Below are 13,512 nucleotides of genomic sequence, written 5' to 3' on the forward strand. Positions count from 1 at the left end.
GTGTCGGTTATAAAAACAGACACTGAATAATTAATATGCATGTGGGCATAGAAAAATTTCCGCTACCGGTCACAATAAAAGATTGTTTATTCGTCACGTGAGCGGTTTAGGGATTGTGCCGATCCTCGGGTGTTTATAGATTCATGTACATGTTTGTATTGCAGGAGATCACTATATAAGTACAAAGAAAATTATTTGCTGGTGACTAAACAGATACAAGTGTCGTGTGACTAGGGCCACCCATCGGGTAGACCGATCGCGGGGTCCAAGTCTTTTGATTTGACGCCACTTCGGCGACTTGCGCGTCGATGGGGATGAAATGATGATTAGGACAACACAACATCCACTCCCTGAGCGAAGAAAAATCTCCGACCCAGCCGGGAATCGAACCCGGGCCCGCCCACTCAGCTACCTGGGGCGGATTTACAAGGCAGCATTTGTCGAAAATATATCTGTACTTACATAAAGATGAAGTATCATTATTCTAATTACGCCGTGATGACTGTTTTTCCACTTGGTTGGTGACGAATAAATAAACTTTTATTGTGACTGGTAGCGGAAATTTTACTACACCCTATAAAGGAACAGTCACGGAGTTCAACAGCAACTTAATATGTAATTGGTTTTGCAAGGCGCCATTCAGAACTTACGTTATGTACTACACTGAAGAGCCAAAAAAACTGCTACACCTGCCTAACTACACCTGCCTAATATCGTGTAGGGCATTCCGAGCACGCAGAAGTGCAACAACATGACGTGGCATGGACTCGATTAATGTCTGAAGTAGGAGGGAACTAACACCATGTATCCTGTAGAGCTGTCCATAAATCCGTAAGAGAACGAGGGGGTGGGGATCTCTTCTGAACAGCACATTGCAAGACATCCCAGATATGCTCAGTAATGATCATGTCTGGGGAGTTTGGTGGCCAGCGGAACAGTTTAAACTCAGAAGAGTGTTCCTGAGCCACTCTGTAGCAATTCTGGACATGTGAGGTGTCTCATTGTCCCGCTGGAATTGTCCAAGTCCGTTGGAATGCACAATGGACTTGAGTGGATGCAGGTGCTCAGACAGGAAGCTTACGTACGTGTCACCTGTTACAGTCGTATCCAGACATGTAGGGGATCCCATATGACTCCAGCTGCACACGACCCATACCATTACAGAGCCTCCGCCAGCTTAAACAGTCCCCTGCTTACATGGAGGTCCATGGATTCGTGAGGTTGTCTCCATACCCGTACACGTTCATCCGCTTGATATAATTTGAAACGAGACCCGTCCGATCAGGCAACATGTTTCTAGTGATCAACAGTCCAATGTCGGTGTTGACGGGCCCAGTCGAGGCGTAAAGCTGTGTGTCGTGTAATCATCAAGGATACACGAGTGGGCCGTCAGCTCCGAAAGCCCATATCGATGATGTTTCGCATGCTATTTGTTGATGGCCCAGCATTTAAATCTGCAGCAATCTGCGGAAGGGTTACACTTTTGTCTTCAGTTGCCGTTGGTCCTGTTCTTGCAGTATCTTTTTCTGGTCGCAGCGATGATGTTTTACCGGATTCCTGATATTCAAGGTACACTCGTGAAATGGTTGTACGGGAAAATCCCCATTTCATCGCTACCTCGGAGATGCTGCCTCCCATCGCTCGTTCGCCGACTGTAACACCACGTTCAAACATACTTAAATCTTGATAACCTGCCATTTTAGCAGCAGTAACCGATGTAACAACTGAGCCAGACACTTGTCTTATGTAGGCGTTGTCGGCCTCAACGCTGTATTCTGTCTGTTTACATATCTCATTATGTGAATGCGCACGCCTATACCTGTTTCATTGGCGCTTCAGATGCTGCACGTGTGGTGAACTGACTTAAAGAGCCTTTGCGGCTTCTTGTTCGTTACGCAGTTGTGTGACGTATGTCCTCATTCCGTTAACAGCGGATGGCTTCTTAAGATGTGACGATGTTTCTTTCAACGAGATTTGATATAAAGATAATGAACAAGTTCATTTCAGAGGTTATCAATGCCTTTTCAAATTCCTCTTGACACTGCCAAATCAGTCAGTTGCTATCTGGTATCATATCAGTTCTGTTAATGTATCAGATTTTGTCATATGACCGAGTTTCCTAAACGCCACTAGAAGGGGCCAGTGTGTAGGAAAGTGCGCGTTTCACGCCTCTGCAACTGAGCCAGAAATCAGCTGAGAACTACTGTGTTGTGAAGTCAGGCTGACACACCCAGAGGTAAGGCGAATACAATTGCTTTTTATTTTACGTTTATGCGCGGAGCAGCATAACAGAGAAAGTCCTACCATTTTAGTCAAATATTAAATAGCCATATACATCTCCGGCAATAACACCTTTCAAAGTGCACCTCGAGAATATGCATTTTTAGCGTGCAAGATCCGATAACTATGCACAACAATGAATTCTGCTTCTCTCCAAATTCAAAAGCCACATATAAGGAATATTAAATGAACACCACTAGCCATTAAAATTGCTACACCAAGAAGAAATGCAGATGATAAACGGGTATTCATTTGACAAATATATTATACTAGAACTGACATGTGATTACCTTTTCACGCAATTTCGGTGCATAGATCTTGAGAAATCACTACCCAGAACAACGACCTCTGGCCGTAATAACGGCCTTGATACGCCTGGGCATCGAGTCAAACAGAGCTTGCATGGCGTGTACAGGTACAGCTGCCCATGCAGCTTCAACACGATACCACAGTTCATCAAGAGTATTGACTGGCGTATTGTGACGAGCCAGTTGCTCGGCCATCATTGACCAGACATTTTCAATCGGTGAGAGATCTGGAGAATGTGCTGGCCAGGGCAGCAGTCGAACATTTTCTGTACCCAGAAAGGCCCATACAGAACCTCCAACAGGCGTTCGAGCATTATCCTGCTGAAATGTAGGGTTTCGCAGAGATCGAATAAAGGGTAGAGCCACGGGTCGTAACACATCCGAAATGTAACGTCCACTGTTCAAAGTGCCGTCAATGCGAACAAGAGGTGACCGAGACGTGTAACCAATGGCACCCCATACCATCACGCCGGGTGATACGCCAGTATGGCGATGACGAATACACGCTTCCAATGTGTGTTCACCACGATGTCGCCAAACATGGATGCGACCATCATGATGCTGTAAACAGAACCTAGATTCATCCGAAAAAATGACGTTTTGCCATTCGTGCACCAAGGTTCGTCGTTGAGTACATCATAGCAGGCGCTCCTGTCCGTGATGCAGCGTCAAGGGTAACCACAGCCATGGTCTCCGAGCTGATAGTCCATGCTGCTGTCAACGTCATCGAATTGTTCGTGCAGATGATTGTTGTCTTACAAACGTCCCCATCTGTTGACTCAGGTATCGAGACGTGGCTGCACGATCCGTTAAGCCATGTGGATAAGATGTCTGTCATCTCGACTGCTAGTGATACGAGGCCGTTGGGATCCAGCGCGGCGTTCCGTATTACCCTCCTGAACCCACCGATTCCATCTTCGCTACCAGTCATTGGATCTCGACCAACGCGAGCAACAATGTCGTGATAGGATAAACCGCAATTGCGATAGGCTACAATCCGACCTTTATCAAAGTCGGAAACGTGATTGTACGCATTTTTCTTCGCTACACGAGGCATCACAACAACGTTTCACCGGGCAACGCCGGTCAACTGCTGTTTGTGTATGAGAAATCTGTTGGAAACTTCCCTCATGTCAGCACGTTGTAGGTGTCGCCACCGGCGCAACCTTGTGTGAATGCTCTGAAAAGCTAATCATTTGCATATGACAGCATCTTCTTCCTGTCGGTTAAATTTCGCGTCTGTAGCACGTAATCTTCGTGGTGTAGCAATTTTAATGGCCAGTTGTGTACACTGACCTACAAACTATCGAATTTTATTGGCCACTTTACCTGAAAATGCTTGTTTCTGCTCTCATTTTTTACCAGAATGAGTTTCGTGACGAAAATGCCATGCTGCAAGCAAGGAAATATAAATCTCATTCCAAAAGAAAGCCAGTGGATGCAGTACGAAAACCGCTGAAGGGGTCGTAATAGTATTGCCTACGGAAGACGGTGTGGTCCCTATAGAGCGCCGAGATTCCAAAACCGCCGCTAGAGCGACATGGGCGCACGACTACGTGACGACAGAGCGAGAAAGTGCACGCGTCGGCAGCCCATTGCACTCATTAGTGCTGAGAACAGGGAAACGGAGGCTTCAAAAGAAGACCAAAGGGATGTAGTGTTTCATTACCGCGGAAGGAGTGCGGGGAGCGGAAATACGCCAAAGAACGACACAAGTGTTCGAAGAATGCCGCATGTCCGTTGCACGGGTCAGTGTGTGACACAGATGATTGAGGGAAGGACGGATGTCGTTGGCCGCAGCACCGTATTACAAACATCATTGTCCAGCACACGGAAGCCCTCACACTGAAGAGTGGAGAGCTACGGTGGCAGCCGTTGCCATAGAGATCGGAGTTGCAACGGACACGCAGAGCAGTCCGTACCTTTGTACTATTCTTCGATGAATTTCCGTTCCCCGCACTCCTTCCGCTGTAAGGAAAGGCACTACGCCCCTGGGCTCCAGTTTGAACCCCTTCGTTTCTCTGTTTTCAGCACTACCGAGTGCAGCAGAAGCATGCATGCGCTCGCTTTGTCGTTACGTGGGTGTGCGCTTATGTCCCTCTACTGGCAAGTTTGGGGCCTCATCACTGTTATCGGCACCACAGCGTTTTCTGTAGGCTGTGGTATCATGGTTACTTCGGCGGTTTTTCATTTTACAACCTCTGGCTCCTTTCTTTTTGAATGCTCGTTATGAATGGTTGACGGATAGTAATGAGTTGATGGCACAACGATACTGGCGAAAGCTTTACACGCACATAAAAGAGGACACTGGTCGTTTTAGAGCGCAGTAGATGGTGTAAAACTGGCGTCATGCGCTTGGCTAGATCTACACACATAATCCGCAATCCACCATACGGTGCGTGGCGGAGGGTACCTCGAACCACAACTAGCATGTTCTCTTCCTCTTCCACTCCCAAACAGAACGAGGGGAAAATTACTGCCTATATGCCTCTGTACGAGCCCTAATCTCTCTTATCTTTGTGGTCTCTCCGCGAAATGTAAGTTAGCGGCAGTAAAATTGTACTGCAATCAGCCTCAAATGCTGATTCTCTAATTTCCTCAGTAGCGATTCACGAAAAGAACGCCTCCTTTCCTCTAGAGACTCCCACCCGAGTTTCTGAAGCATTTCCGTAACACCCGCGTGATGATCAAACCTACCAGTAACAAATCTAGCAGTCCGCCTCTGAATTGCTTCTATGTCCTCCTTCAATCCGACCTGATAGGGATATGTGTCTCGGTTGTACGAAGTTGTTCGACGGTGAAACATGCAAGACCATGTCAACTAATTTGTGAACGGAGACTGCGAAGAGAACTGGATGGACTTGACATTTGGAATCAAGTGCCTCACAAAAGTCCGTTGTTCACGGTGGCCACAAAACCGCACGTGTGAAATTGGACAAATGACTCAGGAACTGGACAGAAGCTGGCTGGATACATGTAGTGTGGTTCGACAGTCGCGATTTTGTCTCTTTTTCGTATGGATCAAAGCGACGAGTGCACCAACGGCCCAATGATGCCTTTAACTCGCTGTGTTTGGTGAGTATATTCAGGTCAGAGATGGTTCTGTGATGTTTTGTGAGTGTTTTTCGTAACATGGCGTCGGATTCACTTATTCAAATACCGTGGGTATGATCCAGGATATTTATTTCAATGTTGTCAGTCTGCAAGTGTGACCCTCTCTTCAACATGTACTGGGTGACAATTATTGAACTACATGAAATAAGCGTGTATTACTTACGAACTACGGCATGAACACAATTTATTCAACATGTTATCGTTACTACAGATATTCAGGTTTAGGTTATGACATGTTCGATATGACTGCCATCACTGGCGGTGATGTGCCGCAGACGAATAGCGAATTCTGCATGGACCCGCTGAAGTGTCGGAACATCGATGCCTGTTTTCAGCTCAGCAAGTGTTTTGGGGCTACTTATGTACACCTTGTCTTTAATATAAACCCACAAAAAAGGGTCGTATGTGTTCAAACCCGGAGAATATGGCGGCCAATAGGGGCTCATGCCAGTGGCCTCCTGGTACCCCAGAGCCAGAATGCGGTTCCGAAGGTGCTCCTCCAGGACATGCTGCGATGGGGTCGAGCTTGGTCTTGCATGAACCACATCTTGTCGAAATCAGGATCACTTTGGACAATGGGAATGAAATCATCTTTCAAAACCTTCACGTACCGTTCGGTAGTGACGGTACCAGCAAGGAATATCACACCGATTATTCCGTGACTGATCATTGCACGCTACACAATCAGCCATTGAGGGTGAAGAGACTTCTCGAAAGCGAAATGCTGATTCTCAGTCCCCCAAATGCGCCAATTTTGCTTATTGACGAACCCAACTAAATGAAAGTGGGCTTCGTCGCTAAACCAAACCATACAGCGCATACTAATTCCCATCATGCCCAGCGGCCAGCTGTGCTGTTTGACCGTCCTAACGCAAGCCGTCCGGAAGTTACGGCGACTTTATTTCACATAGGTCAATAATGGTCACGTCAATAATGGTCGCCTTGTACGTGATGGATGTGCTGTGGACGCTCCCATCTTCCTAAACGACAATTCACAGGGCTGCGTGCACACTTTCCTGGTCTGATGAGCATTCAAGCACCCCAATAGCACCTCGAATAGCTTGTTTAATCGCATACAAGAAGTCTGGTACTATGTGGAACAGTGGGTGAAAAGCAGCAGTCAGCATTCCCCTGATTTGGTAGCTCACCGGAATCTAATCGCCAGTGAGTGGTTCCATCTGTATACGGTACCCCTGAAGAAGGTTAAGGAGTCTGTTCCCCGCCGAACTGAGGTCAGTGATGGTATACGAGGGTAAATCAAATATAAACCGTAATTTCTTTTTATAAACTTATTTAAACTTTAGGAAAATTCACAGACACTAACATGTTTTTCTATGTAGTCTGCTGAATGGGAAACACATTTTTCCCAGCGGATAGACAGTTTCTTGATCTTGTTTTGTAAAATGAACGTGGCTGTAACAGCAGCCTGCTGTGCGCGAGCACTGCGTCATAAAATGTGTCCTCCGGCTGCTTCCTTTAGCTGTCTAAACAAATGAAAATCGCAGGGCGGTAAGTTTGAAATGAAGGGAGGATGTTGTAGTGTGATCCAGAATAATTCCTAAATTTTATGTTGAGTTCGGGCAGAATGAGGTACCCACCTTGCGGACACTTTCCGAAATCCAAGGTTGTCAGTAATGATCGTCTGAGCAGTAACCGCAGTTTATGTCAACCTCAGCAACTGTTATTTGGCGATCGTCTTCGAAAGCTGTCTAACAATGCGAACTCTCATTCATGCCGGTCATCGGGCGACATCCGTAAGCTAGCTCTCAACTGTTTCTTGTCCTTGTAAAAACTTTTTGAGCCATGCAGATATTGAGTTTTTTTCAGGGTATTTTCCCCGAACTGTGGCGCAAATCTTTTCAAAATTTCGGAGTTTTACGACCACCGTTGTGAGAGACTTGATTTAATGCGTTGCGCGACAGATGACTGTAATTCTGGCTCTGACATTGCGATTCTGACTAAAGAAAGGGCACGACAGCACTCTGGCTGTGGAGAACAATCATTGGAAACGAAAACAACAATGAGCAGATATCGCGTCGCTCTCCGTTTATAAAAAGATTCGTAAAACAAAAACTGTTTATATTTGATTCACCTTCGTACGTTGCGTTATTATGATGTCTCCTGGAGGTGACAAATAGTTTGTTTCATCTGTCCAGAAAGAGGGTTGTAGACATCAAACCCAGAATACGCACGATTTCAGTATTTTTACAGTAGCTGAAGATAGGTGCCCAGTCCATGACATTATTTATGAGTTCGTGCAATTAGCGTCCATTGTCACGGCTGTACCATAAGATAACTTGCAGTATTTTATAGTAGCTAAAGATAGGTGCCCAGTCCATGACATTATTTATGAGTTCGTGCAATTAGCGTCTATTGTCACGGCTGTACCATAAGATAACTTGCAGTATTTTATAGTAGCTAAAGATAGGTGCCCAGTGCATGAAATTATTTGTGAATTCGTGCAATTAGTGTTCATTGTCAGGGCTGTACCATGATTAACACGATTTGGAAAAACCGGAGCAGTCAGCATCGTTTGCCGTAACCAACAACGTGTTGATGATAGGGGTCTTCATTGATTATCACGAATTTGTAACATCGTCAAACGGGCCACTAGCCAGTAAACGGAGCGGCAATTCAATGATGGAGCACAACTGGCGAGGAAACGCAAGATCCAGGTCCACCTCTTCGTTTTGGGGTTCAAACGTCGCAGCACCACACATGTGCCTTTACTCACAGCTCATCGCTGGACACAGATTGTCATGTGCAGAGGAACAGTCACCGGACACTAGAAGCACCGAAGAAGGTAGTGTGGACAAGCGAGTTGTGGTAAACGTTGATACTCGCCAATGGGGGAATACAAGTATGTTGAAAACTACATGAACCGATGCATCCCGCTTGTCACCGATGCAAAGTTCGGACAGGTGTCTCGGATACCTCTAGGCATCTGATGGGTTTCCTGATACGTCTGCTATCGACCCTCAGTAGCGATGATACAATAAACTGATGTCCAATCACGTGGATCCATTCGTTCGTCTTCGGCAGTGGTCGGCAAACTCATTAGTCAAAAGGGCCAAATGTCACCAATACAGCGATTGAGATATCTTTTGAGAGACAATTTTTTAAACTATTTGGGTAGGCACATCTTTATTAACTTAATTAGGATACTTTCTAAGCTGGCCTTTGCTGAAAGCATCCTCAGCAACTTTAGATAAAGTTTTATTAAACTATAGGTGCGTTTTATAAACCTTTATATCATAGTTAATAAAATTATTATTTATTGATAAAATTAAATTGTTAGGTTTCCATAGAATTAAATGATGGCAATGACTGACAAACACTAATGTGATCATTGGCCTTGCACCTCCTTGAAAAGTTTGTCTAAGTCAGGTTTGGATGTAGTTGTTTTTAATTTTAGGCACGATTTCAGGTTCTCAGCAATAAGATGACTTGTGGCTCTTCAAGATTTCTGGATAACTTCTTAGTTTACTCTTCATAACAGTGTCGATTGAAAATGATTGTTCACATTGATACGTAGACTTGAATAAGGAGAGAACAGCAAATGCAGTTTTATCAGATGGTGGTGTAAATCAGAAATACTATTCCAGGTGTTAAAAATCAATATATCTTCCTTATCCAGGACGTTGAAATCAGACCATTTGTGTGGTGAACCAGGAAGCAAGTTGATATTTGTTTTTCTCCATTATCTGTATATAAGCACAAATACGTTCAAATTTCAACATCCAAAATTTGTTGTTTTCTAAGTCCAACGATCTTCGAAAGTGAAACAAAATTTCTCTATCAATACCCAGAACAAAGAGAGATAATTTATTTTCGAATAAAATAACATGTTCTAACACCAATAAATTTGTGTTCCCTTTCCCCTGTAGTTTACGAGTAAGCTGATTTAGATGAGACATAACGTCTACCATGAAATAAACTTTCTGGATTCACCCGTTGTTTGTTAGTTCTGGGTGTTGAAAATCCTTCTCCAGGAGAAATGGTTTAATTTCTCTTAACGGAGAAGCGAATGCTTCCCCTCTTGATATCCAACGCACTCCTTGTTACGTAGCACAAAATTTGTGTACTTTCTCCATTTGAACTAACAATTCTTTAAATTAGCAATGATCCAGGTGTTTAAGCCAGTATATGCGCGCCTGCACGTGGTCTTTCGTTGAAGGGCCACATTCAAGGTACCAAAATGCCGCATGTGGCTCGGGAGCCGTGGTTTGCTAACAATTCGTCTGTAACATCCAGCAGGACATCTTCATCTTAAGCAAGACATATCACCGCCCACAGCTGTCAAAATGTGCAGGTATAGGTTGAGGTTCGTGCCACATACATGAAGATATTCAAGTGGCTCCCAGAACATCTTACCTAAGTAGTGTTTTGTACGTCCTCGAGAGGCACGTATGCGTTTTAGAACCAGTTCCCACATATCTCCTCGAGCCGTGGACGGCAACTGAGCGGTAATGGAACAGGATGATTCCCCAACGCTTTCATTGTTTCGTACAATGCATGCTGCATCTCATAGCCGCCGTCATCAGAGCAAAAGGATACGCCATACCTTACCACACGGGTGTCTTTAATTCAACTGCCCGCGGAAACTGAGGGTATCAAACCAAAGTCAGAAATTTTCTACATTTATACTCCGCAAGCCACCCAACGGTGTGTGGCGGAGGGCACTTTACGTGCCACTGTCATTACCTCCCTTTCCTGTTCCAGTCGCGTATGGTTCGCGGGAAGAACGACTGTCTGAAAGCCTCCGTGCGCGCTCTAATCTCTCTAATTTTACATTCGTGATCTCCTCGGGAGGTATAAGTAGGGGGAAGCAATATATTCGATACCTCATCCAGAAACGCACCCTCTCGAAACCTGGCGAGCAAGCTACACCGCGATGCAGAGCGCCTCTCTTGCAGAGTCTGCCACTTGAGTTTATTAAACATCTCCGTAACGCTATCACGGTTACCAAATAACCCTGTGACGAAACGCGCCGCTCTTCTTTGGATCTTCTCTATCTCCTCCGTCAAACCGATCTGGCACGGATCCCACACTGATGAGCAATACTCAAGTATAGGTCGAACGAGTGTTTTGTAAGCCACCTCCTTTGTTGATGGACTACATTTTCTAAGCACTCTCCCAATGAATCTCAACCTGGTACCCGCCTTACCAACAATTAATTTTATATATCATTCCACTTGAAATCGTTCCGCACGCATACTCCCAGATATTTTACAGAAGTAACTGCTACCAGTGTTTGTTCCGCTATTCTGTAGTCTGTTTTCAAAAGTTCCTTTGCGGATGGATATACTGGAGTACTACACAGTTTAATTATCGCGCTTCTACAAAGGTGAGTGTTAGTGTTGGTGAGAGTTGCAGAGTGAAGACAATAGAGGTCGTCGGAGCAGAAAGAACCCTGATGACCTTCGACGAGAGGGAAAAACGAGGGGCGAACGGAAGACAAGGCGAAGATACTGACGTAGTAACATCAGCAGTTTTGGTTTTCCCTGTCTCTGAGACGAATGCCAGAGCTGTCCCAAAAGCCCTTCACACCGAAAAACCATACTCCTTATTAGGATACTGAGAGGCTGAATAGGATGACCAGTTGCAGCAATAAGCAACGAATAAAGTTACTCTGTCTAACATGTGGCTGAAAAGGAACGAAATTGTGACTTCAAGTAGTCCGCACCATACGGATAGAGGCTGAACCGCAGCGTCGACAAACAGCTCAAATCGCTAACTTTAAACAAGGCTGCAGGGCACAGTGGGATCCCTTTTACGGTCCATTCGGAATCCGCAATTCAGTTAGCCCCTCTTTTAACGATACTATACCGTAAATACCCCAAACAAAAACTGTTCCTAGTGAGTGGAAGAAAGTACAGGACATACCCATGTAGAAGAGTGTAACAGAAGTGACCCAGACAACTACCGTCCAGTACCATTGACATCTGTATGTTGCAGGATCTTTGAATATAGTCTGAGATCAAATATGATGAGGCATCTCGCTTACTGACGTGCAAAAGTTAAGGACGAAGGTAACTTTTGCATGATGTGTCAGTACCAAGTAACTTAGCGCGATATACGGACCGTGCGTAGAACTGCTGTAGTGAAGTACAGAATGCAACTGAAGAAAAACCCAATGAGACCTACAGGCAATAATTACGCTGGAGTCATCTCAACTTACGAAGGTTCCCTACATATTACAAAAGGCCGGAAATGATCACCGCGGACAGAAACGTTGCTCTGCAACGTGCTCCCGTACTGGTCACAAGGCTGTGCTAGGGAGTTCAGTTCACCAGCGCGATTGACAACTGGTGTGCGGACGTTGGTGCACGTGGAAACGCTGTAGTACGTCTCCCCACACACGTCCTCGATGGGGTTTAGAGCGGCCCCCTCCGTAGGAGGCGTAGCGCCTTCGCATCGCTCCTGTCACTTGTTAGGATGATATCGTTATAGGCATGAGTCATCGACAGATGTCACCAGCTGACATGGACCTGAGTTGCAGAGCTGCACGTAGTTGCGCGGGATAATACTGCAACCTGATTTGCTGTTTGTGATATGAGCCAATCAGAAAAATGCAGGCTCGCGCCAATCTATGCTGGGAACAAAGCCTTTGGTGTGATCTAGGGGGGTCGGGGGCTGAAGGTTCGATCTAGTAACATCTTACTGAAAGCAGCTCCAACGAAATTACTGTAAAATCGCGGAAAAATGCTAATTACGAGTTCGCGAAGTAGTACAAAGTGCATTTAAGTGAACGGTATAGTGGAAGTCGTGTGGAATTTCGGACGGAATATCAAAATTATTGCTTTTGAGTGTTAGTTAAAACCGCGTGGCGTGTTGTGCGATCTAAGACTGGAACAGGTATTACGTGTAGAGCAGAGTGCACAACATTTGAGCGAGCATTTTCATAACTAAACGATCCGGTGAACTCTATTAACTTCGGTAACGGGTGTAAATACCATAAACTGGCTACGTGTGTGATTGTGGTGTGCGTGTGAACTTTACATTGTGTTGCCACTTAGTACGGACTTGGCAGTATTAACTGTGATCTTTATCGTAAAAATACACCTGAAAATTTACATTGCCAAGATAAAACTTTTATTTCCGTAGCTAGCCACATCCCGTTTACCGGAAACTTCTATTATGTTGCGACCTGCAATAGACAGTAGTGGTCTAGTATTTTCTACTACAGCTTTTAGCTAGACAAATGAACATTGCTGGACACTGGCAGGGCGGTAAAAAGAAACGTGCCGCGCCGCACGTAGTCACAACAATGCATTTCTAAAATGACACTCAGCTCGCATTTTTCTCCTGGATACTGTAGAGCAAGATAATCAGGTGGATGCAGAACATCTTTACTTCCAAAAACTGTTTGAACCAGTACCACTCCAACGTTTATTAACGACAGTGCGATCACGTAGAGCGCCACTAGACAAACCGCGTCTCGCGATACATGTGCGGCCCTTAGGCCCTCTGAATGTGCCTCTTTCAGGAAACACCACGTGCGAGTGTGCATGCACTGGGTTAAAGCCCTTGATCATCGAAAGTTTAAAAAAAAGTTTAGTTGAAATGCAGAGAGAGTATGCAGATCTTCTGCTACATAACAAGGTACGTTCATTATCAAGAGTAACGTTTTGAAACGTTTCGCTTCCTTTCTCTCCTTGAGAAGGGTTTTCCGTATCCAGAACGACCAGTGAGTTAAAAAATTTAATATCACGGTAGACTTGAGTCTCACCTAAATCCGCTTACCACACTACTGGCCATTAAAACTGCTACACCAAGAAGAAATGCAGATGATAAACGGGTATTCACT

This window comes from Schistocerca americana, chromosome 1 (assembly GCF_021461395.2).
Source record: "Schistocerca americana isolate TAMUIC-IGC-003095 chromosome 1, iqSchAmer2.1, whole genome shotgun sequence".
NCBI lineage: Eukaryota > Metazoa > Arthropoda > Insecta > Orthoptera > Acrididae > Schistocerca > Schistocerca americana.